The sequence below is a fragment of the Myotis davidii genome, unplaced genomic scaffold (genome assembly GCF_000327345.1).
Source record: "Myotis davidii unplaced genomic scaffold, ASM32734v1 scaffold235, whole genome shotgun sequence".
Lineage (NCBI taxonomy): Eukaryota > Metazoa > Chordata > Mammalia > Chiroptera > Vespertilionidae > Myotis > Myotis davidii.
This window is the reverse complement of record NW_006287462.1, coordinates 4,346,155-4,372,559: the sequence shown is the minus strand read 5'-3', so window position 1 is coordinate 4,372,559 and position 26,405 is coordinate 4,346,155. Positions and strand designations below refer to the sequence as shown.

At 39.4% G+C, this 26,405-nt stretch overlaps 1 protein-coding gene across 7 annotated transcripts in view; it reads left to right on the top strand.

Moving 5' to 3' along the window:
- RBM47 (RNA binding motif protein 47) overlaps positions 1-26,405 on the top strand; it is a 156,758-nt gene that overhangs the window by 112,960 nt on the left and 17,393 nt on the right. For 5 of the 7 annotated variants that reach the window (XM_015561034.1, XM_015561033.1, XM_006759313.2 and 2 more), the window contains one exon: positions 9,664-9,788. The exons of 1 other annotated variant lie outside the window; for it this stretch is intronic. The gene's annotated coding sequence lies outside the window, so the exon portion shown is untranslated. Of the gene's footprint in view, positions 1-2,616; positions 2,705-9,663; positions 9,789-26,405 lie in introns of those variants that run through there. One more of the 7 variants, XM_006759312.2, reaches the window with a different exon arrangement.

The following is a 26,405-nucleotide window of genomic DNA, read 5'->3' as shown; positions in this document are numbered from 1 at the left end:
GCTGATACTCACATTGATGGGGTATTTAACAAATTAATAGACTACGGTGGCTTTAACCATACAGGTTTATGAAATGATATACCGGTTTATAAAAGCAGAGACAGGCTTTTGGTCTAAAGCAGTGATGGAAGTGGGCAGGTAAAGGGATGTAAACAATGCATATAGCCGCATTGACTACCTTGACATTATTGGTGTTTTATGAGTTTATTTATTTTCTGACTCCCAACTGGAATAAAACTCCAGAGAGCAGGGATTTTTTATTATTACTATTAGTAAATGTTGCCATCCTGGGCGCCTAAAATAGGAAATGGCACAGGGTAGAAATTCAATAATTATCCTAGAATATCAAATGCTGTGAACGAGATTAAATCCAAATATAAGAAAACAGTGCCTGTCGCTGAGCTTACTTTCCTGGTGTGGTTGGTTAGTTTCATGGTCAACCATTATTGCTGACACCATCAGCACAGTTACATGGCTTTAGTGCCAATCTTGGACACCTTTTCAGATGAAGACTGGTACTTCAGTGTGTGTGTGTGTGTGTGTGTGTGTGTGTGTGTGTGTGTGTACAGACTCTTCCTCTTATGCTGTAGTCATACATTAATACAATAAACAATTTCAGCAAAGGTTTTCAAATTCTAAATAGTGTAAAATCTACTTCTGAAAAAGTATATACTGTTATTTAGAAAACAAACACACATTCACTTGATCTTTACATCAACTCTATCTTAGCCTCTAGGTATTTTAAAACACTAAAAATATATATATAATGCTACTCTTAGTAGGATGTAAAGGTGACCTTACTAATTATTACTTCTACTTAAAATAGACCACAGAACAGTTTCCTGCTTTCCTATTATATATTCACCAGGGCTGCACTTCCTCCTCTCCCAGAAGGTTCTGAGTATTGTTGTTGTTTTTTTTCAAATCTACCATAGAGCTTATCTGGTCTCAAGCTTCTATTTTCCACCTGTATTTTTTCTTTTTCTTTTTCCTACAGCCCCAGGCCTCAGATTGGCCTGCTGTCACTCCACTCTAAAAAAAAAAAGATGGCTTGTTGAGACAAAAGGTCACTCCTCTAGGGATGACTTAAGCTGTTGTAAGTCAGATCTCTCAGAAGACATGTCCGCTATGATGCCGTGGGTGTAGTTTTATGCATTTGCCTCCGTTGAGGACTATGTAGTAGGAGTCAATGCCAGTGGCAGTGGAAGAAGAGTGACCTTTACTTTTATGTGTACTTTCCTATATTGTCTGAATTCTTTAGAACTGGTTTCTTACAAAGACCATATCTTTCATCAGAACCGAGCAATTTCGTTTTAAACAATATTTAACACACTTATAGTCTTAGACTTGTTCTGGATTTTGACCCTGTGCTAACCTCCTGGCATTTTCTAGTTACTATCAATAGCTTTAGATTATATTATTTGGAAGTAATAAAACTGTCTCTTTAAAAAAAATAGAGGTAGGTAAATAAATTTAAAACTTTCTTATTCACTCTGGCCTTTCTACTTCCCCTCCAGGCTACTTCAAATTGCCGTGGTTTATAGAATTTAGTAAGGCTAACAATTACAGAATAACTGCGAAGGGAAAACTGGAGACCACCGCTTCGAATCTTTGTTTTAGGAAGTTACAGATGGGTTTCTCTCTTTACATGCCACGGAGCTCATTTTATTCCTGGTTCAGATGGTCTGTACCCAGATGTCACATGGATTTCAGGAGCCCTCCTGAGTCCCCCTGTCCCTCCAACCCCTATTGCCTGGACCCACAGACTCAGCCTCTAGATGAGGTTCCATCTCCTAACTGCCTGACAAGGGGTGCATCTACTCCGCAAGTCCTTCTGATCGGTTGTCACGTACAGACTGTTTTTGTTATCAATGAATCCTGTCTTAACCACTCCCTTCTTTTTCTTTCTACGCCCCCTTCTATTTTTCTCTACTTTTTTTTAAACCAGTAAATCCATTTCCAGCTCCAAATTGATCAAACAAAATGAGTTTATGCCATATTTTTGCCTATATCCTTTTTTCCTTCCAGGCTTATCATAAACGGGATTGTTGGTAATGATTACGAGGAAAGATAAAGGATCCTCAATCCAGATCACTTACCCTAGAAATAATAAGAAAAGAAAAGCAACCTTTGCTAAAACTATAACATTTCTAAGAAGCCATAGTAACATTTTTTGAGAACTTTCTATATGCCAAGAAATTTTCTGAGTGCTTCACACGAATTCTTTCATTCAATCCCCACAACAACCCGGGGGAAGTAGGAATTACTGTTTTTCTTGTCTGCGCCAAACGGTACAGGTTGTGGGCACCTGTCTTATTCTAGGAAGGTGAATTTTAAATATCATTTGTTTCCTTTAAGTCAGTGTTTGTGTTTGAATAAAATATTTCAGTTAAATTTCTTTCTCTGTCTTCTGGGGTCTTTTCTTAGAGTAGCATTTCCATGAAGTTTTCTGGCTGCTGTTGAGCACTTTGTATCTGGCAGTTTGAACACCTCCCTTCTTTCCGTACCACCCACTCCAAGCTCATTCCAGGTGCCCTTAGCAAATGACTCCCAAGGCATTTAAGTGGCCAAAGCTCACTGACCAATGAAAAGCCGGGTGCCGTATTAGCAGAGTCAGGCAGTTCCTGGGATCAGGAGCGAAGGTTGCTTAAGCAAAGCTTTTGTTACTATTAGCCTGCCGCATCCAGATTTCAGGACTGGAAAGGTAGGGGGAATGCCTTATTTGCTTAAATTGTATGAGAGGACGAGATGGTTGTGTTTGGTTAAAGTAATTCAGATCAGGTCGAATAAACAAATGATCCGTTTTGTTTGTTTTAATTCAAGGCCAAAAAAAAAAGTGAAGTTTCTGAGAATGTCAAATACTGTACCATTTACTTTCTAGCAGCAAAACCAAAATTTTTGTTACAAACTAAAAAAAAAAAAAAAAAAATTAGTTCATCCAACAGTTAAATACACTAAAAGCTAGGTCTTTGCAAAGTCATTATTTCATAAATTGTTGCTATTTTAACTGTGAGATAGAAAGCAGGAATTTATCAATAAGGCTCACACTTGTTTTCTATAATCTTTTCAGAGTCTGTCTCTGTAAAAGAAATCTGTGATTTTAAGATGTGAGATAATGAAAATAAAACAAGTTAATGGAATCAGCATTATGATAATTACTACATAAAGGTTAGCAACAATGGCATTTTCTCTGAGAAAAGTTCTGGTGTAAGAAGATGCTTGTATCAATCACTTTTTCAAACCAATAGTAAAGTTTATGAAATGGAATTAGTTACGTGTAGATTATATGCTTTAAAGACTACAAATAAATTGCATTTTCATTATAAAGAGTACGTTAGTTATATTTTATGTGCTATTTGAGATTTGTTCTAATATTGACTTGAAGAAACAAGAAAAATAGAATCAGATTGCTACTGGAAAATGGAGCAATTTTAATAGCATTGGAAGCTAATCCTCCAAAGAAAAACCTTCCTTATTATGAATAAAATTAGAAATCAGTGTTGCAATAAAATGTATACATAAGAAATGTATGTTGTTATTGTCAAAAGCCTACATCTAATGCTTATTATTAGAAGGTAAATTTGAGTTCGAGAAAAAGTATAATTGGTTTCCCATTATTGCTTTATCCCAAAGATGGCTTTATATGGGTTGTATTTTATAACAGAAATTAATATATTTGTTTAAAGATATAAGAGATGGTACCATTTGGTAAAATTTTAAAAAGTATTTAGTTAAAATGCTATTTTTGTTTAATTTATAGAGAGAATTTTTTAATGCATATATCACTAAGTATAAATGCCCAATAATTTAAATTATCTCAGATTCCCCCTTTTCTTATTATTTTTACATACTCGTTTAAAGATTTTTTGCATCCGGAAACTTTTTACTTTTATTAGATTTGTTCAAAATGCCACTTTATGGCAAGTCACTCTCAAGATCTTCCTTGTAGTCTTGCTCTGGCTGACTCCTTGTGGGAGGTGGATGGGATTGACCAATAATCACAGAGTTAACAATTCACAGCAGAGAATCCTTGCTAGCCATCTTCTCCAGCACAAGTAAATGCTGTTTCTCAATTCCAAGCTGAGGGTCAAAGGTTTTAGACTAACTTCACAGATCAGAGGTCAGGCATGAATTGCTGCAATTTGTAGTTCAATTCTGCCGATATGACAGAATTTCACAGCTATGATGATTGCTTTTTTTCCACTTCTGCACACAGGCCAGGCCAGGCAGTTAACAGTGTAATTTGTACAAGTCGGCCCTTGGCACCCAAGTTTAATGAGTAACTAGCTGGTGCCTTAGGTTTCACTGGTACAAGGTGCATATTATAAAAAGGGTCAAATGTTAATGCACAAAGACTGAAGGGGGTGGGGAGCCATAGCTCAATAACCACCACCTATGAATCATATGTAAAGGATTAGTAACCTGTATTTATTTTTAAAATTCTGTTTCTATAGTGTGCATGTTAGTATGTTCCTTTCCTTGCAACAAAAAGAGGTAGGTAATTTTTTTAAATGTAGCAAGAAAGAATAGTCTGATTAGAAGTTATTGACTGAGCAGTAGAAAGTGAAATTGCAGGCTCTGTTTACCCCTTTTGTGGGTCTCTGTGCTTTCTCAAAAGCTTTCCAAAGTGGGACAGGTTTTGCAAGAAGCTGGGGAACAACTTGGATAACCAGGGATTTCTGAATCTATGTTTATGAGTCTCCGACATTCTCCACTCTTCTACCAAAAAGTTGAACTCCCATATTTCTAACCCAGGTTGAGAATATCTTTTACTGCTTAAAGTTGAATTCTGGGACTCTTGAAAAAAATTCTTAGACAGTGGACCTTGAGTCATAAATAACTCTAAAGCCGCAATATAAATTCATAAAAACTCACCATTTTTGTTACATCACAACTTCTACCCTTCCAGACACGGGTGCAGAAGCAAATGGATTCTTCCATAGAGCAGAATAGCTAAGAGCACAGAGTCTGGCCTCAGGACTCCTAGGTTGTTTTTGTTGTTGTTGTTTTTGTTTTGTTTGTTTTTAAAATATATTTTATTGATTTTTTACAGAGGGGAAGGGAGAGGGATAGAGAGCTAGAAACATTGATGAGAGAGAAACATCAGCCGCTTCCTGCACATTCCCCACTGGGTATATGCCCGCAACCAAGGTACATGCCCTTGACCGGAATCGAACCCGGGACCCTTGAGTTCGCAGGCCGACGGTCTATCCACTAAGCCAAACCGGTCAGGGCAGGACTCCTAGGTTTGAATCCCAGATTCATCACTTACAATTAAGGGGCCTTAGCCAATGAGCAGCCTCCAGAATGAAAACAACCCTAGAATTTGCTTCATGGGGCTGTGGAAGTGATTTGATAAGATGATGTACGAGAAAAGCTTAGCACAGTGTGTGGTGCATAATAAGCACTCACTGAATGTCAGCTGCTATTGACACTATTAATATCATTAAAGTACGTAGCTTGTGAAGAAGCCTAACCTACCACATCTATCATCCCAGCTTGGTTTAGACTTGGTCTTTGTTCTGTTCATTTCATGGTGGACGCTAACTATGGCATATTGGGTAAGTGTGAGGATGCATTCCTTTTGAATATCATAGGGAAGTGGACTTTAAAACTCCTGTTGCAAGTCTAGCACTCTTTTAGATGCTTCCTTTCCCCACTGACTGACTTGCTATTGCACGCAAAAGCTGTAAAAAGAGAGACATCCAAACCATCTGGTTCCCTTGCTGAGTTGTTTTCATTCTGCCCTTCAGTGAGAAACATTTGAGTTTTTAAAAATTCATGAGTGATACCACACCAGTGGGCTAATTTTATCCCTAATGGTGTGTATTATACTTACGAGGATTCATGCTTTCTAGAAATGCCAGAAATGAAAATCTTAAAAAGTAATTTTTTTTGTTCTATTTCTTCATTTTATTCCTTGACACTTAGAAGTAGCATTTGAATAAAAACATCATTTTTACTACCAATGACAATATAGAAGTTATGTGCTGAGCATTAAAAAGGTAGTATAACATCGCACATTAACTTAAAAATTAAGCACCTACTGGGTGCTAGGAAGGGCTGTGGGACACAGGGTTTATAGTAGTGAGTCAGAATAGATTTTGGCCTAGTAAAGTGTACAATTGACTGGGGGGTATCACTATTATACCAATTATTGTAAGGTTAAACCATATAAAATTGCCAATTGGCTAGCATTTCTTTCCTCAAACGGCAATTTCATTTGATTCAACCTAGTGCTATGAGGGATTACATGACGTTACAGGAACGTGTCTCAGGGACTCCAGGGATGACTTCTGAGGTTTAAGGATGAGTGTGAGCTGGGTAGGCGAGGGGGTGCGGGGGGAGTAAGTATGGGGACTAGCAAAGGTTTGAAGAGTTGGGAATAGCATGTGCAAGATGAGGTTGACAAAAGGAGCCAAAGTCTTCCTTATAGGACCTACTAAGAATATTGGACTTAATCCTACGTCAGTAGGAATATTGTTTAGAGGTTTGAACAGGAAGGTGATATGATCAAATTGTGTGTTTTGAAAAAGTCACCTTGCCTGCCACATTGATTTCAGTGGGCAAGAGCAGATGGGACAAAGTCAGCTGGGAGGCTACTGCTGGTATCCAGGCAGAAACTGATGGTTGGCAGTTTACAAGATGCTTTCAAATGTAAATTCATATTTTACCCTTATAACAGTTCTAACACAAGGTGTTGATGTCAGCTTCAGCCACATGGCATGCCCAGGGTCAGATGGTTCTGGTGACACTAGAACTCTGTGGTATGACCCTTGCCCCATGGTCTCCTGGGAGCTTTAGGCCCATGTACCAGTATCTCTGAGTGTGCACAATTGGTTTCTCTTAAGAAAGGATTTGCTTATAAGGAACAGAATTCTCATTCCTTAGTGGTGGAGGGGGAGATAAAAGGTTATTCTTAGCCTCGTTTTATGACTGAGAGTTGAGAAGCAAGCAGAACGTAACATGGAACTTGATATTAAATTAGAGCACCTTTTGGGGAAAAAATACATTAATTAATTTTATGTATTTATTTGTACCCTGCCTTATTCCAAAAATGGATTTGAAACAGCTTTCAAAACTACATATGGTATGACAAGTAGAGAAGGTAAAAAATCAGGGTAGACATATTAAGGTGATGGCACAGGTGTCTTAAGTCCAACAAACATTTGCATAATCAACTTTAAGATTCACATGCCCCTCTCCCCCAATAAAAATAAACCAAGTGTTGTGCTCAGAGTAGCTTTTCCTTCTACTGGAATCTAGAAAATTTTCCCCATTGGGTCTTCATAAAGACTCTATCATGTAGCGAGCAACACCCAGACCTGTTTCACAGAATGAGCAAGTGAATGAATTAACCCAATTCATGTCCGGAGACCATTTCCTATTAGTATGCCGAGTTATGCGACCTTTGGTAAAAGTTTCCTCCACAGTAAAGTCAAAAATTTGGACTAGAGCTAGACTTCTCAAAGTGGGTGCCTTGGGGTACCTAATAATGTGACAGGAAAAATGTGAAGCCATAGGACAAATGGCACATGGGTTTTGCTTGAAGATTTTTATGGCAAAACAACATTGAAATTTTTATGAAATACGTTTAGAGTTGTCTGGAAACATACAATTGAACCTACGTGTTTCATTTTGGGGAAAATTCCTGTTTCTTGAATAGACATCAGAGGCACATCAATAACCCCCTTTCCTTTATGAAGATATAATACAAAACTATGTAAAACCTATAGTCTTGTTTATATATTAGTAATTTGCTTTCAATTCGTGGAGTGTACATGTCCATTACCATGACACTATTTTTTAAGGGAGGACATTTTGCCATTATGCAAAGAGAGACAACTCACAATTCTGCACAAATAATATGTTCCAGGAATGGTGCTTTATAAATATTTTCTCTGTTCTCCATACAGTTCTGCAAGGAATTACCTCCACGTTATGGATGCGGAAAGTGAGGCTCAGAAAAGTTAAATAAATGTGTCTGAAGTAACTTAGCTAGTAGATGAATAGTGCAGGCGTCTAAGTTTTATTCTGTTGCCTCAGCAGGGTAAGATTAATTTCAGGAGCAGCTTGTAATTCGCACGTTTATTTTGACTTATCAGACACTGTGATGCTGATCATTAGGTGTTATCCAGGATACAGATGGGGGTGTAGGTTATATACTTCAGCAGTAACTTAACAGCTGTTACTCTATGATTTATTTCAGGGTGTGGTAGTTTCCCCCCCAGTAAATCATTGATAATAAGGATTAAAATCAGCTCCTTGTTTCTGTTTTATTGCATGTGTTTCCATCAAAGCATGAATCCCACTGAATGCTTTGCCAGTCATTGCAATATAAAGATAGTCAAGGCAGAATCATTTTGGAGCTGCAAATGTCTTCAGGGGCCATTTAATCGGCAGGTTCAAACTGTGGTCTCTGTAGTCCTAAAGGCCCTGTGGGGTCCCCTCATGGCTCCCGTGGATGATGGAGCAGAATCGGTGATGAGCTGGAGGGGCCTGCCATATCATTCCACCTCCACTTCAGCCAGCTCCTGCTTTTCGGTTTTGGTCCTGCATCTAGGCACATGTGTGATGGAAGAAAGGGTGCTATCTCTAAAGAAATAAAATAAAACAAAAGTTAAAAACAAGTTTGAAAACTACTGGTCATCCAACTTATTTTCTTTAAGGGAACAAACTTTGGCTCAAATAGGTGAAATGATTTACCTAAGAACACAGAAAAGTCATGGCAGAGCTAAAATTAAAACTATCAAACCATCATGTTCTACATGGATACACAATTATATTTATATACAATTATATTGGTCAGTAAAGTTGGGAAGATAAAAAAAGCATAAAAAAAACTAGTCCTCTAGTTCCCAGTCTGGTGGTGCAGCCACCGTGCCATATTGAATCTTATGCAGCTCAAGGAGGGCTCTCAGTTGTTGGGAGGGAACATTCTTAAAGTTGGGCTGATTATGTATCCAGATGTAAAATACAGGTAAAAGTTTTGTGCTTAGGGTATATTTTAATGTCTCACCCGAAATACCCTTCTCTTGAACTTAAGTGTCCTAAATTTGAATATTTTCTGTATCATGACTTTAAAGTCTTTTATCTTAGGATCCCAAATCCTGTGGGATTCTCCATGCAAAGAGCATTGTCAGCAGCGTCTCAACTGCACAGTTAGGGCAGAAAACCAAGTCACTCTCACAGCAACTCTCATCAGTTGGCAGTGATGGTGGTGGTTGTTTCAGTGGTTCTGAGATCCTCCCTGGATTCACAGGATAGAGTGTGATGATCTTTGAGTGATGAATAGCAGAGCCCGCCAAATGGGGAAGGGCAGCCCTGGAAGGTGAACCACCTCACTTATTAAGGGTCTATACAATATAGACTATATCTATATTCCTTCCTAAACATATATTGTTCATCTTGAAGTTATGAGTGCTCTAAAGAAGGGAGAGGGGGAAATACAAGAAATGGAAGAAATTGGTCATCTTATTATTATGGTCCCGTTCAAGGACAGGAAGAAGGAAAGGGGTTGCATTTCTTGGTTTGTAGCTAACATGATAGAGAAATGGTAGTCCATTTTCCTTTGAAAGAAAATGGCCCCAAATTTGTAATGCATATATGAAAATTATATTGAAATAGAAAACATTTCTAGCAATTTTTTTTTTTAATCCATAGGATTTGCTTCAAAGGTCACTCCAAAAATTGAACTACGAAATCCCAAGCAAGCTGCCCGAATTTCCCTATAAATTCTTGGTCTACATCCTGTAAAGGACCAGACAAGTCAAATCGGTGGTTTTTTGGTGAGTACACCTGCTGGTATCCTTTTCTTTTTAAGGAAAACCATACTTTTTCATTCCTATCAACGAGGTATCTGCTGCTTAGACAATGTGCACCTGGTGTGTCGTTTTGTGGCAACACGAGTGGCTATACACAGTAAGTTATTTTGAACCCACAATATAAATCCTTATTTCTCTGTTTAGTTTACATCTTGGTGGCCCAGGAGGAAAAAACTACTGCTGCTGTATGCATGTGTGAGCATCTTAGGAGAGAGATGAGGAACAATTATGTATTGCTTATAATTTGTCTTTTACACCCACAAATAGAGATCAAGTGTATGTCAATCGGCATTGTCTTCTGAAAGGGTTGGACACAAGGAAGGGCCTTGGTACAAGCTACGGAAGACGACTGTATTTTCTTGAATAATTCTCATGCCTTTTCTCATTTGTTACCTCACCTGTTGGATGATGTCAAAGTAACTATCAGAACCGCTAATTCATGGCAATCCAATTACAACATATGGAAATACACTTCCACAACTATATAATTCACTACAGATAGGAGGCATTATTATTCTGTGGGTGATAATTTTATGTACGCTACGGCAGGGATGGGAAACAAAAGAAAGAGGTAACTGGTATCATCTTCACCTGGAGCCTTGCACGGCCAGCCCTCCCCAGTCGCAGCCACAGCCCTCACATAGAGCTGGAAGGTAGAGGCCATAGATCCTTGTATGTCAGGGAGGAGTCCTGGTGACACTTATGTGCCCAGCAACTCCTCACACCCCCAACGCAACCCAAAGTCCTTTCTCGTATCCTCTAGGCTGGGATCTGGACTGAATTCAGGGACTTGGAGAGCCAAATTTTTTTAATTATAATTTTTTTCTTTTTATAAAAGCAAATTTATTAAAGGAAACCTGGAAAATAAAGAAAAAATATAAAATTACTTAAAATCCCACATTCCAAAGAAACCACAATTAACATTATGGTAAATTTATTCCTTTTTTGTTTGTTTTTTTTAACTATTTCATATATATTCTAAAATGTGATTTTACAAGGTAAACATAGTTGAGAACACGAAATTAATATTCTAGTCTACAACTATGCCATAATTTAGCCATTTTCATACATTATGTTTGCTATATCACATATAAATATATACTATTACATTCATTACATTATGTTACAAATACCACTGTAATGAACCAATTTGACTATGCATTTTACTTGTGTCTCTGATGATTTTCTTGGAGTAAATTTCCCTAAATGGAATCATTGGGCTAATGAGAATGAACACTGTAAAGCTCTTGATATATTCTAACCGTCCTCCAGAGATGAGCAGCCCATTACCTATTACACATGTCCTCCCACTACATATGACTGTTCATTTCACTGCACACATGTAATGATTGAGATCTATCATTTTAAGGTTTAAAATCATAAATAATTTCTACAGAAGTTCAGGAAACAAAAGCCTGTTCCCTCCCCTGGCACACCCCAGCCTTAACCAATATCAGGACTCTAAAGTAGAAGACAGTGTCATTTGATTGACATTGTACGTCAGCATCAATCTCTCAGATCTGTTTATAGGGAAAAGCATATGCGAGGCTTGCATTTATTCAGTGGGTATTATCACCACTTTTGTTCATTTCTATACTTTGTGCTTCAGGGGAACAAAAGAACATCTTTTTATTGTTTGTGAGAAGCTTAATTCAGTTGGGGAGTCCAAACAGCCAACTTAAAAATACTTACCCTTGGGTAGGTCACTTACATTCTCAAGGCCTGTTTCTTGTTTTAAATGAAAGACTCAATTTGTCTCTATCTAAAGAGTATCTGAAGGGGTTACTATTAAACAGATATGCGTGCAATTAAAGCCATTCATTATCTAGATGTCTAAACTTAACGGTGAACACCGTAATGTGTTTTGTCACTTCTCGGGCAATGGACGCACATCAGTTTAGGAGAGAAAGTTCCCCTAGGAAAATTTTTCAGTATGGCCTCTAAGGTTTCCTCTAGCTCTGACATCTGTAATTCATAAATAACAGATAAACTACCAAAGGATGAGAACCCCAAAGCAAAGGAATGGCCAGTGGGCTTCACAGAAAGGCTTGTAGAATCATGACCAGAATTTTAAAGGTGATAGAGCCTATGGTTCTGTCTAATCTTCATCCCTATGGCCCGCCCGCTCCCCGCCCCATCACCCCAGCACACATTCACTAAAAGTCTGCATTTGAAACACACCAAACATGTTTAAAGGGTAAATAAGCTTGTGAGCCCTGGCCAAATAGTTCAGTTGGTTACAGTGTCGTTCCAATACCAAGGTGGCAGGTTTGATCCCTGGTCAGGGCACATAGAAGAATCAACCAATGAATGCATAGATAAGTGGGACAACAAACCATTCTCTCTCTCTCGCCTCCCCCCTCTTCTGTCTCTCTAATAAAAAATAATAATAATTGCATGAATATTTAGCTAGCCTTCACCACCTACACCTACCAGAAATGTTAAAATTGTGTGACTAAACTACTGAGCTATACTGAGCAATTTCAGGGAGACTAAGCCAAACTTTGTGAGAAAGTCTGCCAGCTGCCAACTAATCTTTCTCTCTGAGGTAGATTGTCCCTTGCATATTAACATAGAGTACATACTTCATAAATATTTTTTGGATTCCTCTCTACTTAGATTTTTTTTTTTTTTTGCCACTTTGTAATACCGGTTTGGCTTTGTGCTTTAAAAAAATATATATTTACATATGTTGGGACAACTTCCAAAACCTAAAAGCATGAAGGAATTGTAATAGTTCCCAACTGGCTGTAATCTCAATCTTCGAACAACACAGACACTTTTTGACTATATTTCACAGTTAAAAAGTCTCATTTGCTAATATATTGGCCATTTGTCTTGCTTTGCGATTTGAATTGCAGACATGAAGAACAAGCTGTATAACCTATAACATTTTTCTAATTGATTTTCCCATCTTGTAAAAATCTGCATTTTTTTTAAAATTTCATACTAGAGGCCCAGTGCACGATATTCGTGCGAGAGTAGGCCTTCCTTCCCCCGGTTGCCAGTACCGGCTTCCCTCTGGCACCCAAGACCCGGGCTTTCCTCGCAGCCCTGGCTTCGTCCTGAAGGTCGTCCAGTCTAATTAGCATATTATGCTTTTATTATTATAGATAATTTTTGCTGGTTTTCCATGACTCTCTTTTTATTGTGGTAAAATACGTATTTTAACCATTTTAACCATTTTTAGATGTACAGTTCTGTGGCATTAAATACATTCACATTGTTGTGTAAATACCACCATCCATCTCCAGAACTTTTTCATCTTCCCAAATGGAAACTTCTCATCTTCCCAATGGCAACCATCTTTCTACTCCTTGTCTCTATGACTGACTATTCTAGGTTTCTCATTTAAGTAGAATTATACATTTGTCCTTTGGGGTCTGCCTTATTTCACTTAGCATAATGTTTTCATGGTTCATCCATGTTGTAGCATGTGTCAGAATTTTCTTCTCTTTTAAGAGAGAATAACATTTAATTGTTTATATACCACCTTCTGTTTATCCATTAATGCATTTTTAAAAATATATTTTTATTTATTTCAGAAAGGAAGGGGGGAGAGAGAGAGACAGAAACATCAATGATGAGAAAGAATCATTGATTGGCTGCCTCCTGCACACCCCACACTGGGGATTGAGCCCGCAACCTGGGCATATGCCCTTGACTGGAATCGAACCCAGGACTCTTGAGTCCATAGGCCAATGCTCTACCCACTGAGCCAAACTGGATAGGGCCATTAATGCACTGATAGACATTTGAGTTACTTCCACCTTTTGGCTATGTAGTTAATAATGCTTTTATCATGGGTGTACAAATATATGTTTGAATCCCTACTTTCAATTCTTCTGGGTATACACCTTGTGGTGGCACTGGTGGATCATATGGTAATTCTATGTTTAAGTTCTTAAGGAACCACTGTACTGTTTGCCATAGCAGCTGCACCGTTTTACATTCCCACAAGCAATGCACAGTTGTTCCAATTTCTCCACACCCTTGCCAGCGCTTGTTATTTTGGGGATTTTTGTTTGTTGTTTTTTAAATAGTAGCCATCTTAATGCGTGTGAAGTGGTATGTCGTTGTGGTTTGATTTGTGTTTCCCAAATGATTAGTGATGTTGAGCATATTTTCATTTGCCAGTTGGCTTTTTGGGTATCATCTTTGGAGAAATGCCTGTTCAGCCCTTTGCCCATTTTTAAATTGGCTGATTTGTTTTGTTGTTGTTGCATTGTAGGAGGTCCTGATGTATTCTGAATATTAATTCCTTAGTAAGGGTTGCCTTTCACTCTGCTGATAGTGTCCTTTGATTCACAAAAGTTTTTCGTTTGATGTAGCCCAGTTTATCTATTTTATTTTTTTTTTCTTTTGTTGCCTGTGCTTTGGGTGTCATATCCAAGAAATCAAAGCCAAATCCAATATCATGAAGCTTTTCTTCTATATTTTCTTCTAAGAATTCTATAATTTTAGCTCTTTCATTTAAGTCTGTGAGTCAGTTTTTGCATGTGGTGATGGTAAGGGCTAGGATTATTTTTAAGGAGGTACTTTTCAATCCCACTAAGTCCCAGTGAAGATGTGTGTCAGCCAGTTAAGCACATGGCACATGTTGACATCCAGTGTTCATTATTTTTCTATGCAGTGTTGGCTTTGGTGGTTTCCCAACAAACAGGTGAGACAAAGCTGAAGCGGTCGGGGAACCAAGAGCTGTCTCAGCTCTTGTCACTAGGATACAGCAGGGAGGCAGTGGCTGGGATCAGGACGCATTTTGATGTAAACATGCTTAATGAAATCCCCAGCAAAGGAACAGCAGAGGTCGGTCGCGTTTTAGACTAGAAAGAAAAAAGTCTGTGTGTGATATGTATGCGTATCTGTGTGGCAGCAGAGGGGAAGAGAGAGGACACACCACCCGGGATGTGGCTGTGAATTAGGAGCTACAGTCAGTATATTTATTTATTTATTTATTGCATGAAAATAAATTCTGTTCTGTTTCAGGGAAACGGATCTAGATTAGCCACAGTAACGTTTCCAAACAGTTTTTCTAAAACAGCTATCCTAGTTCTCTTTTATTGTGGACAGTGTCACGTGGGTAGCCCACCTAACCTTCACTTGCAGAATCAAAGCGAGCAGGAACTACCGGGCTGTGTGAACTGCCTCTCCTAGTATCGTCAGCTCCAAGGTCTGCGCCTGACCGGCTGCTCTCTGATGGGTTTGGAGATAACAGCCCAACGAATATAACTCAGAGCTGCAGGATTCTTCATGTGAATTAGATTCTCAACATTTGAACATGGTATTCACAGTTGGGTGTCCTAATCCCAAATAAATTAGAGTTAAATCAACTCAGACTCTGGCTTCAGGACCTATGAGAACACACTGTGACCCAGTCCGCCCCCGCTTGGTTTCATGAGGACAGGCTTATGAGGGATAAACTCTGTTTGCTGCTGTAGGTCCTCATTTTCTCTTTGCCATAAAGGGGATTTGGAGAAAGAGGAAATAACTAAGCCAATTAAATTTTCTGATGCAGGTGGGATAAGATAAACCGTGCTTTCTAAAAAAACATTTTGTGAGACTGGCGTGGTATATTGTATTTCCCTTGAAGCATTAAAGTCATTTCACACTTTATTAACTCAAAGAATATCCAGTATTTCTCTGTGAGACTGGGAATAAATGACTAGCTCAAATCAGGGACATTTTTACTGGTATGTTAGTTTTTCAACTGAAATATTAGCTCAAATGCACACAATGAAAGGACAGAGTACATAAGGCGTGAACAATCGTACTCCAACCCTAGTCCCAGGAGTTAATATCCCTGGGAGCTCATAAGCTTTCTGGCGCTTGAACATTTCATTCTAAATGCTCTGGGTTCGGCAGGACTCTGGATATCCATTTTCTGTTCCTTTCCCTTCTGAAACGTTTAGTCTACATTTCATGAGCTTCTTCCATTCATCTAGTTGTGCTTTCTATGTAACTTTTATGTAAATTTTCAACTAACTTTAACTGTCTAATTAATTTATAGAGACTGGGAAAACTGGTTCTCCTTCCTCCTCCCTCTCTTTCTTCTCCTTTTTAAAATAAATAGAACTTTGTCTTTTCCAAATATCTGCAAATTCTACCTCAAAAAAATTATGAATTTAGCATTGAAGTAATTTGTAGTTGACAAACTCTTTTCCCATTCCTAGTTTTAAACTCTATTACTACTACATTTTGTTCAAATGGTGAATGCCTGTTAAAAACTGCAGTGTGTGTTTTATTTAAACAATGATTAAAGCAAACGGCTAATCAGACAGTAGCATTGCTCTATTCCTATGCATTACTCTGGGTACTTATTAACCAAGGTCATTACACTAACACACACACACACACACACACACACACACACACACACACACACAAACCAGGGATACTAAATGAGAATTTAAGATGAGAAAGAGAAAGAAAAAAATAAATAAGGTGGAGGAGACGAATGAGGAGGAAGGATGACGAGCAGTAAAGCTTTCTGCCCACTGAAAGGTGTGCATCTTCCCCATCTTTTCCACTCTGCACACGAGGTTGCTCCCCTGGGTGGCACACTCCCATAGAAAGTGGAACAACAGATAAATGAGTGACTTTATTGCATCGAGAACCTTGGATTTCATAGATAGATATCTGTGAACTTCGCTATTACATTGTTAGTATCAGATTAATTTGTGATCTCCTTTCCAACTCATCAGGACCCACCACTGCTGGCAGAGAGCTAACTGCCCAGGAGGAGAGAAATACCAGGGAGAAAGGATCCCTTCCAATACCAGTGAGTGTGCACAGCTTCCAGAAATGCCTGCACGTAAAATGGCGTTTGGAAGATGCCTTTGGTCATTGTGCCTCTTTCCTTGTGGCATGAAGTCACTACCAAACACCGAGACAGTGTAGCAGAAGCTAAGCATGTGGATGAAGGCAAAAGAGTCATGGTGTTCTACAGCTGCCTGACCAGGGCCTGCATTCAGTGTAGTCCCTCAGTGGTTGGTGTGGCTTTCCTCTGACACTGCCGGGTCTGAGCCCTATGTGAGGAACGCCAGCTCCCGTACTGACCTGGCCTACCCATTCTTTAATGGGCCCCTTTTGGTCATACAGACACACTGCTGGACAAGACTTAGAATGACTATTTGTACACAGTTCTAGATGCAGGTAAACCACACAAGTTACATATAAATAGATCCATGAAAAAAATTTTTCAAAGCAATTTACTGGTAGTTAAAATGATGATAAAATTATTTTTATAATTGGGTCCTACCATGTTTTTTTATAAAAGACAATGCGCATTCATTGGTTCTTTCATTCATTCATTCCATTATTAACACATTCTTGCCTTCAGTGCTAGCCACAGGGGATACCAAAATAAGAGTCCCTGCCTTTGAAAAGCTTCGATCATAGCTAATAAGATAAACCATAGTGCTTTCATTTTCTGATACAGATTAAGCAATGTAGAAATGGAAATAGCCTCAAATATCTAAAATCACTTCATAATAGAAGGTGAGTTTTACTTTTTTGTTAATAAGGTACCTCTCTCAGATGGCCCCACTTCTAATAGAGTCCTTTTTAGAAAAGACTGAAAAACAAAGGACGCTGATAAAACGTGCCAACATATTCACAAATACCCATCACAGGTTTCTTCTCAGACCAATGAATTCATAGTCTTCCATTCTTTTCCATGTTTTTATATTAAAGAATTAAGTTATTGAGTATTAGATTTAACCTTAGCCATCCTGTTGCTAGAAGGACCTACCTATTTGTTTTTCATTATATGTATATCTAAAAAAATTTTTTTTTTAAGTTCAAATAGCACCAGGGAACAAAGCTGGAAAGCTAGAAAAAGGGAGAACAATACTTAAACATTTAATGAATAATAAGCAAATGTACTTCCTGGATTCGTTTCAAGTTGCATTTTAATGCATATTGCCTTTGTCTCCCACTGGAGAGTAAGTTTCCTTTTACATTTTTTCTCATAAAGAGCCTATTATAGTCATATTGTCATGAAATATTATTGGGCTATTTGAAAATATTTTTAACTTCAAAAATACCCCACATTCAACTTAAACATTCATAGAAGAAAGTAACCCATGAGTTAGTCAATGTTGAGAGTATTCCTGACCAAATGCTCTTTCACTGTAACTATTGCCCTGAGGTGTACTCGTCAATGAAATACAAGGACATCACATTAAATAGGATCTGTTTTTTCTATGGTAGCAGATATTGTTGTACAGTCACAACTGAAATGACTAATATTAACCAACTCAAATCTGAAGGTCACACCTAAAACTGAAGCCAATATTTGATTATGTCATTCTATTTCAGAGCCTTTGTTTGAGGACAGGCAATTTGTCATTTTTCTTACAAAGAGACCTGTGATACTCTTGTATACTACTATTTGACACCACCAGAAGGTAATAAAAGAACATATCCTGTAGAGTATGTACTTATGTATAACATGGCATAGTAATAATAGACATACTAATACTATAGTACTACTTGCTAACTACCAGTACAGTTTGCAGTTGGGAAGAAGAGCATTTACACATCATAGAAAATGAAAGGTTATCTTGGGGAAAGCTCACTTTCCAAGTCTGTTTTGGCATAAACTCAAGAAATCAGACAAATGAAAAATACCCTTTACATACAAAATTTTAGAATTTTTCAAAAGCTATTTATAAGCAGATCTCTACTGTATATGGACTGTCAGAGTTTTGTTTTGTTTTGAATATAAGCAGACTCTACTGCCAAATATAAGTTAAACTAGAGACTATCACCCCAAAGATGAAGCTTCTTTATTAAATTATAATCCCAACTTTACTATTATCTAGTTGTGTTTTCGACCAAGCACATGTTCACCTTTTTCTCAGTTTCTCCATCAAAAAAATAGGACTGATACTTTTGCATAGTATTGTGGGTATATACAGAGGCAAAGTATATACTGGAAAGATATAGATAGATAAATAGATAGATAGATAGATAGATGATAGATAGATAGATAACTTGAATCATTCTAAATGACATGGAGAATTTCCTATGTAAAGAAATGCCTTTGCAAATTAAAAAGTATTTTTATAATAAAAAGAATCATACATGAAACTGCCAGTTCATATATTCAAATGCTGGCACATAAAATTTTTCTGAGAATATTATGCCCAGGTTTCTTTCTTAAACCCCCATTGGTAATTTTAATATCTTATAGTTAATAAAAAGTATTTAGGACCTACTATATTCAATGGGTAGGAAATAAACATCAGTGTGGGTATAACAAGTAGTATTTATATAATATAGAATTGGACAAATATCAAAAGGACATGGTATTTACTTTTCGTATAAGCCTTAATTAAAGAATGCTTCATTATTATCACGCATTGCACATGTGCAGTATCTTAAAGCAATAGAAGGTGCTAGCTATATAAGTTCCCCTCCAGTTCATCCACAACTTTTTGGAAGTAAATTCTGTAACTCTTGAAATTATATTGTCAGGCAGAAAATTTGTTGTTCTAAGCTGTGACTATATACTAGTAGTTCTCTACAAAGAGAAGATCTTTGAAAAACATCTACTGTTTTGACCAACTGAGATGATGGTGGTGGTGATGATGATAAAGAGATTTGAGCATTTGCTGTAGCCAAGTACTTTTCTAAGTGTCTTATATCTATGATCCCATTTAATCCTCACATGGTGAAGTATATTATCACCATTTTATAGATGGTGAAACTGAGGCTCGGGGAGATTAAGTGACTTGTGTGATGGCACTTGTTTCTCAAGCCGGGAAGCAGTACATGAAGGCAGGTGGTCTGGCTCCAGAACATGGGTGTGCAACCATCGTCCCCACTGCCTCATCATAGTCCCAAGTCTCACTTAAACATTTGAATTATGTGGATTCTAATCCTTAAACATTTCCATTTAAGAATTTAATTTAATAAATTTTTACATCTAAAAAATATAAATTGAGCATGTTAACTACGTTATAAAGGGCCAAAAATAGGTTATGGAAGAGTTTGCAGAACCCTCTGAAAGCTTAGAAGAGGGGTGGTGAGGTGCAGTGAGGTATGTGGTAGGAAGGGAAGGTTTCCCAACAACGTTACTGTGGATCCGTGCTTGGATTTCCTTCAACTATAGCCACCAGTGTCCATTTCTCACTGATAGTGGATTGCCTGTCAGCACTGGCCAGCCAACCCTGCTATCCCTAAGAAAATAGCAAAGACAGAGTACCGTCGTAGGAAGAGCTTAGGCTTCATCATCAGTTTCAATTCTGAGTGACCTTGGCCAAGTTATTTGATCTCTCTGAGCCTCAAGCTTCTGATCTTTAAAATGGGGCAATAATATCTAACATTCATCAAACACTTACTAATACACTAAGTTCTCATTAATGTCGTCCATAGATTCTGCAATTTTAAAGAAAATGGTGTATAACACAATCAATTTTACCATAAATTAATTGATAAAAGCAAGAATTAAGTTCCTGCCTATCTCATCAACATTATAACAAAACGACATTGAGCAAAACGATGTTATTCAAGGACCTGCGAGACTTGGTTTTTCTAAGCTCTTGGTAAATACTATCTCATTTATTTCTCACAGTGATGCCTGGAGACAGTGATTATTAGTAACCACCATTCTCATTTTGCAGATGAGGATGTTGAGGAACTAAAACTTTAAATAACTTACCAACATCATACAGCTACACAGGTGAAGAGCTGGGGCTTAAGCTGAAGATGTCTGACCCCAGAGCATGGGTCTTTTGCTGTAAAAGGCCAGACAGTAAATATTTCAGGTTTTACAGGTCTCATTGTCTCTGTTACAACGAGACAATTTATATTTTTATTTTTATATTTTTAGATGTAAAAACTTACTGAATTAAATTCTTAAATGGAAATGTTTAAGGATTAGAATCCACATAATTCAAATGTTTAAGTGAGACTTGGGACTATGATGAGGCAGTGGGGACAATGGTTGCACACCCACATTGCAACTCAACTCTGCCATTGTAGCAAGAAAGCAGCCACTAACATGTGTAAACAGAGGGGCATATCTGTGTCCCAGTAAAACTTTATAAGAATAGCCAGAGGGTCAAACTCGGCCCACTGGTGGTCGTTTGCTGATCCCCCACTCTAGAGTCCACATTTTAAACTTGAACTCATAGAGATGTCATAAAAATCAGATAACTATCCTATCCTTATGGTGTTTTATACATATAGTAAGAGCTCAAAAATGGTAGCTATTTAACTCAAAGAGCTTTTAAACTGTACACTAAGGAAACTCTTCGAGAGATTATTTCTAGTCTATCTCCTTCCCACCAAGGAGAACTGTGTTTAACTCATCTACGCTCTTAGTGCCACTCTCTTCTTAGCACATGAGTGAAATACAGTCTGGACATGCTGTGGGACAGTGACCTCCTCTGTGCTAAACGATTGCAGTCAACAGATTGGCTCCTATGGATGCTCAATTACATGGATTTTTATTTTCGTAATTGAATTCATTCATTCATTAAGGCATCAGTGCTTATGTATTATGTTTGCAATAATATGACATGACATAATGCACGCCTAAGTGCAGGAGGGTACAGAGAGCTCCGCTCTTGCAGATTTTCCATCTGCAAACATAATAAAACTAGGCACGTACAGATGCTCAGTCCTTGTCCAGCTATTACAGCTGGGTCACTCCTTGGGTTCTGTTTTGACCCATGGTCCACTGTTGCCTTGGCACTCAATAAAATGTTTGCTGAAAGAACAGATGGGACCTCCTAGGGTTGAATAACCTTATTTGTCTGCCCATCTTAGGTCATGGTGATCCCTCTGCACTCTCTCCCTCTCCCTCCTTCTTCATCCACTCTTGGTAGACTAGGACTGTGAGGTGGTCACCCCTGTATCCCCAAGTCCCTATCACAGCCTGCCATACAGCAACTGTTCAGTCAGTGTTTGAATGAGTGAATGAATGAACGCATACACAAATACTATTTGTCTATCCCAGTGGTCGGCAAACTGCGGCTTGCGAGCCACATGTGGCTCGCAAGCCGCAGTTTGCCGACCACTGGTCTATCCTATCAGACCATTAAGGGCTAGGGAGGTTGGTTTTAGTACCAGTGAGTTGACTGTGTTCCAGGAGCACATTTTTAGTGACTATTCCTAGAATATCTAAAAAAAAAACACAAAAAAAACCCACCTCTGAATCTTCAATGCGGCTTTCTACATTATTGAAGAAACCAGCAATGGCATTTGAGCAAAGTCCAAGACTTTAAAACCAGATTGTCAGCAGTTTTCATGTGCCCACGACGTCTGCACTTAAAGGAGGCACTTCTGCCGCTTGGCCTGATTTCAAAGATGTGTGACCCAGGCCTCTCAGTTTGTCTGTGATGACAAATCGATTCGACATCGGAATCCGTCGGATCGGGCTTGATGGTGGCAGTTGTTTGGTTTGAAAAATTAAATTGATAGGTTTTCGGCCAAATTAAATGAGTAGCTTGGCATCACAGAGACACTACCTCGGACTTTTGAAAAGTGTTGCACATTTCTCAGTCTTGACAGTAAAAGACGGATTGAGCCCATGCTGGGGGTGGAGAGTATATAAAATAATAACTTCTCTGACTATTTTATTTAGTATCTGCCATGTGCAAGTATGCAATCTGCTTATAGCTCCAAGACTTGATAGGATACTCTCAACACTGAGCAATTTTTGGTTGTTAAAATGGGGGCAGATGGTCCTGGCACCTAGGGTAGAAGGCAGGGATGCTACAGAGCACAGGACTGTCCCCCAAAGCACAGGGTTATCACACCCGAAATGTCCCTAGGGGACGAGGTTGAGAGACCCTGGAGTAAATGATACCTCAGATCCATTTGCAGCTTAAACTGTGGGATTTGATTAAATTAGATGTGTCCGTGAAATAACTTTATAAATTGCAAAACACAGTCTACATTTAAGCTGCTATTATATAAGCTGCTTTTCCTCTTCCTTCTCCTTTCTGGTATCTCCTTTCTGGTCAGCCTTTCTGTTCCTTGCCAGATTCTCAGAGATTTAGGTCAGAGGAGCCAAAATAAGGGATGAAACTGGAAATCTCTCCTCCCGCTCATTCAGAGTTTGGGAAAACGTTAATCCAGGAGGCAGATGTGCACCGAATTGACGGGTTTCATTATTTTCAGCATTACCCCATCAACCTGTTGAGAAAAAGTGTGTGTAATGCTTATTTAAAGGGAACAAGATAACAGATTCTCAACGGGTATTGGTTTGCTGCCAAACGCCCGTAGACAACCCCCTCCACCCCTTTTGGGCGGGTGACTTTATCCCTGGGAACCCACAGCGCAAGGCCTCGTTTTCAGGGATGTGTTGATAGAAATGCCTGGGAAAAGTGAGCCCCTTGGCTCTGCACCTGCTTATCAGACACAATCGTTCATTAAAGGATATGCTTTGCCATCGCGAAATCCATACAGGCATCGACACGGTTTAAAGCCCAGTAGGAATGAACTCTTCTCACACTGCCCAGGCGTGGACAGAGGTATGGCCCAGAATGTCATCCTTCCACCACCTCTGCACCCTCTCGGGATTTCACCCAAGCCGGAGAGTCGTGGAAGCGTGTTTATGTGTCCCGAGGGCCATGCCCTCCAATAGAAGGGGGTTGCTGGCTGAGATAGAAAAAGACAAGAGCCTGAACTTCAGTCTTCAGCTTAGTGCTTGGGCCTTCAGGTAAATTCCCAGTAACCTGCCTCCTTCTTTAGCAGAACTTTTACACTTTAACCCTGGGGTATGTCCCACTGCCGGAGGCCTGCCTGCCGCGGGAGTGCCCTCACTGCTGTTTACTCTAGTGGGTGGCGGCAGCTTGGCACAGGCAGTTAAGATAACCGCTCAGGGTGAGGCCGAATCTTGGAAACTTTTTGCAGGAGCTGGCCTTCAATACCCCCGGGTTCATGGCATTAAATGTCCTTTACTCCTGAAACTGATCATCTGAAATAGGTGCTGACCCTAGACCCATCTTAGAGATGTGGGGATGGAACTGAGGTAATTCACCTTGTGTGACATGGTTAATAAGTGGCACCATCATGATTTGAACCTACATTTCTTTGACTCCAAAGTCTTCGCTCTTAACTAGTATGGTATGTATTCTATTCTGTCCACATTGTGTGTGTCAGGTCATGCCTAAGAAGCAACTATTAGGAAAGACAAAAATATTATGGTGTGAGTAAGGGACATCAAAATAGAAATCTAATCACAAACAGAGATAGAATTACCTCTTGGATAAATACATTTTAAAACCTTCCATTGAGTTAAATTCCAGCTAGTGCTGGAAGACCCTGCTCCCCACTGAATATATCTTCAAATTGCAATGTGTCTGCTGGTCAGCAAATAACTCTCCCCAAAATTCCAAATTGCACAATTAACCTCAAACACACACACACACATACACACACACACACACACACACACACACACACACACACCCTAGAGAAGCGAACCAAAGTTAGCTGGCAGTTAGGATAATTCTACAGTAAACACAAGACTGTTCTGGATCCTAGGTAATGACGGGTTGATAAACATCAGAAATATTTCGCAATACAGTGGTATCCCTTGCCCCTAACGCATCCCAGTTCAAACTTAAAATCCTACTGAAAGGTACTCTGAACCAGTACTAAGAAAGGAATTCGAATCCCTGATGATTTTTGCTTTAAGCCTGACAACAAAACAAGGACAAGCTCGAACAAGGACAACAAAAATTCTAGCTAAGTAGTTCAGAATAATAAGAGCTTGATTTGCAAGGATAGGTTTCTCTGTTTGTTTTATTTGCCAAACTGTGCATAAGTGATTGGTTTCAAATATATTGCCATGTTTGTTTAATGCGAGCAGCCTTCAGTGAACACTAATGCAGTGCTAGTGTGTGTGAGAGAGAATGGCTGTGGCTTGGGAGGGTCCGGCCTCAGGGGATTTGGCATCCCCCGTGCATGACTGATGGGACCTTTTGCATCCAGTTCAGCAAGTCTCTTCAGGTTCTTTCTGGAAGAGCCCTTGCACAGTGCTCTGGCCAAGGGTTAGATGAGAAACAGGCTTACACTTGGATGCCTGAGCCACACCACCAAGCAGAGACGCACACTGCCAGGCAGCTTACTGTTATGAATGGAATCTGGGGGACTCTGGTCCACCGGTCTCCACCAGAACCTGCAGGCTGGACTTCTCATACCGATGGGTTTAAAGCTGACTAAAATAACCTCTCGCCTGTTTCCTTGTAAACAGAAGCATCCGACAGAGGGGCAAGATTCCTACAAGTTCAAATACCTTTTTTTTTCTTTTTAGTTCGAATTTCTCGTGGTAAGATTTCTTGAGCACATAGTGCAGGGTTTACACTGGGAGCTTTACACGGATCATTCCATTAAGGGTCACTGAGGGGCAGCTGGAACAGACTTCAGCCAGACAATCAGGGTTTCAGGACCAGCTCTGATGCTCATGACCCGAAAATCTACTTAATCTCTCTGTGCCTCGGCTTCTTTATAAAGTAGAGATCCTAATGTCCCGTATGGACACTGTGAGGATTGAAGTGAATTAAATACATATAAAGAGCCTAGCACACCACCTGGTACATAATAGACATTAAATAAATATTAGCTATTTTTGTCGCCATTTTAAAGATAGAACATTGAGGCTTAAAGTAGTTAAATGGCTTCTTCCCAGGTTCACCACTAGTAAGCAGAGGAGCCAAGATTTGGAACTAGGTCTCTCTGACTCTGGAGATTGTATTCAGTGGGCGAGGCAGCCAAAATCAGACCATCCAGTCCATTCAAAACTGTCATATCCTGAATGGGAGGAAATTGGGTAATTCTGTGCCATTTATCCAGATTTTTTAAAATTATTATTCACATCCAAATTTTATCTTATGAAGTTGGCTTATTATCCACTAGAGGCCCAGTGCATGAAAACTCATGCACTGGAGTGGGGGGTCCCTCAGCCCGGCCTGCCCCCTCTCACAGTCCGGGAACCCTCAGGAGTAGGAGGCGACCCGGTGATCAGGGGAAGGTGACGCCCCATCACACCTCTGCTGCCGCCACTGCCAGCAGCGCCAGCCTCGGCCGGCCTTGGTTACCTGAGCCTCGGGCGGCCCTGGGAGGCTCGGGGGCTGAGGGGACTGGGAGACTCCGGAGGCAGGCGCGTGGTGGGGCTGAGGGGACTGGGGACTACCATCTTTGAGAGTGGGGCAGTCAGTTACCATATTCCCTCCTTATTGGCTGTGGGGGCCGCCATCTTTGAGAGCGTGGCAGTCAATTAGCATATTCCCTCCTTATTAGATGGGATGGTGTCCACACCTCCATCCCAAGGAGAATACTATCATTCAACAGGTAGTATTTCTCACTGTTCCTTAGTCACACACACATTTACACTAAAGAGGGTTTCTAAAACATAGTTCTGATAGTGGCTGGGTTTTACCTTGAGGAACGATGGCCTATGAGGAACTAATTAAGATACTGAGGCACAGCTCTTTTGAAGCAGTCTTGGACACTGAGCACGAGTACTAAACGCCTTCATTCTTAGCTCTTTTGTATTTGAAGCATGATTCTTTAGTTCCTTTAACTCTGAGGAAAACCACATGAGGACAAGATGGTGCCAGT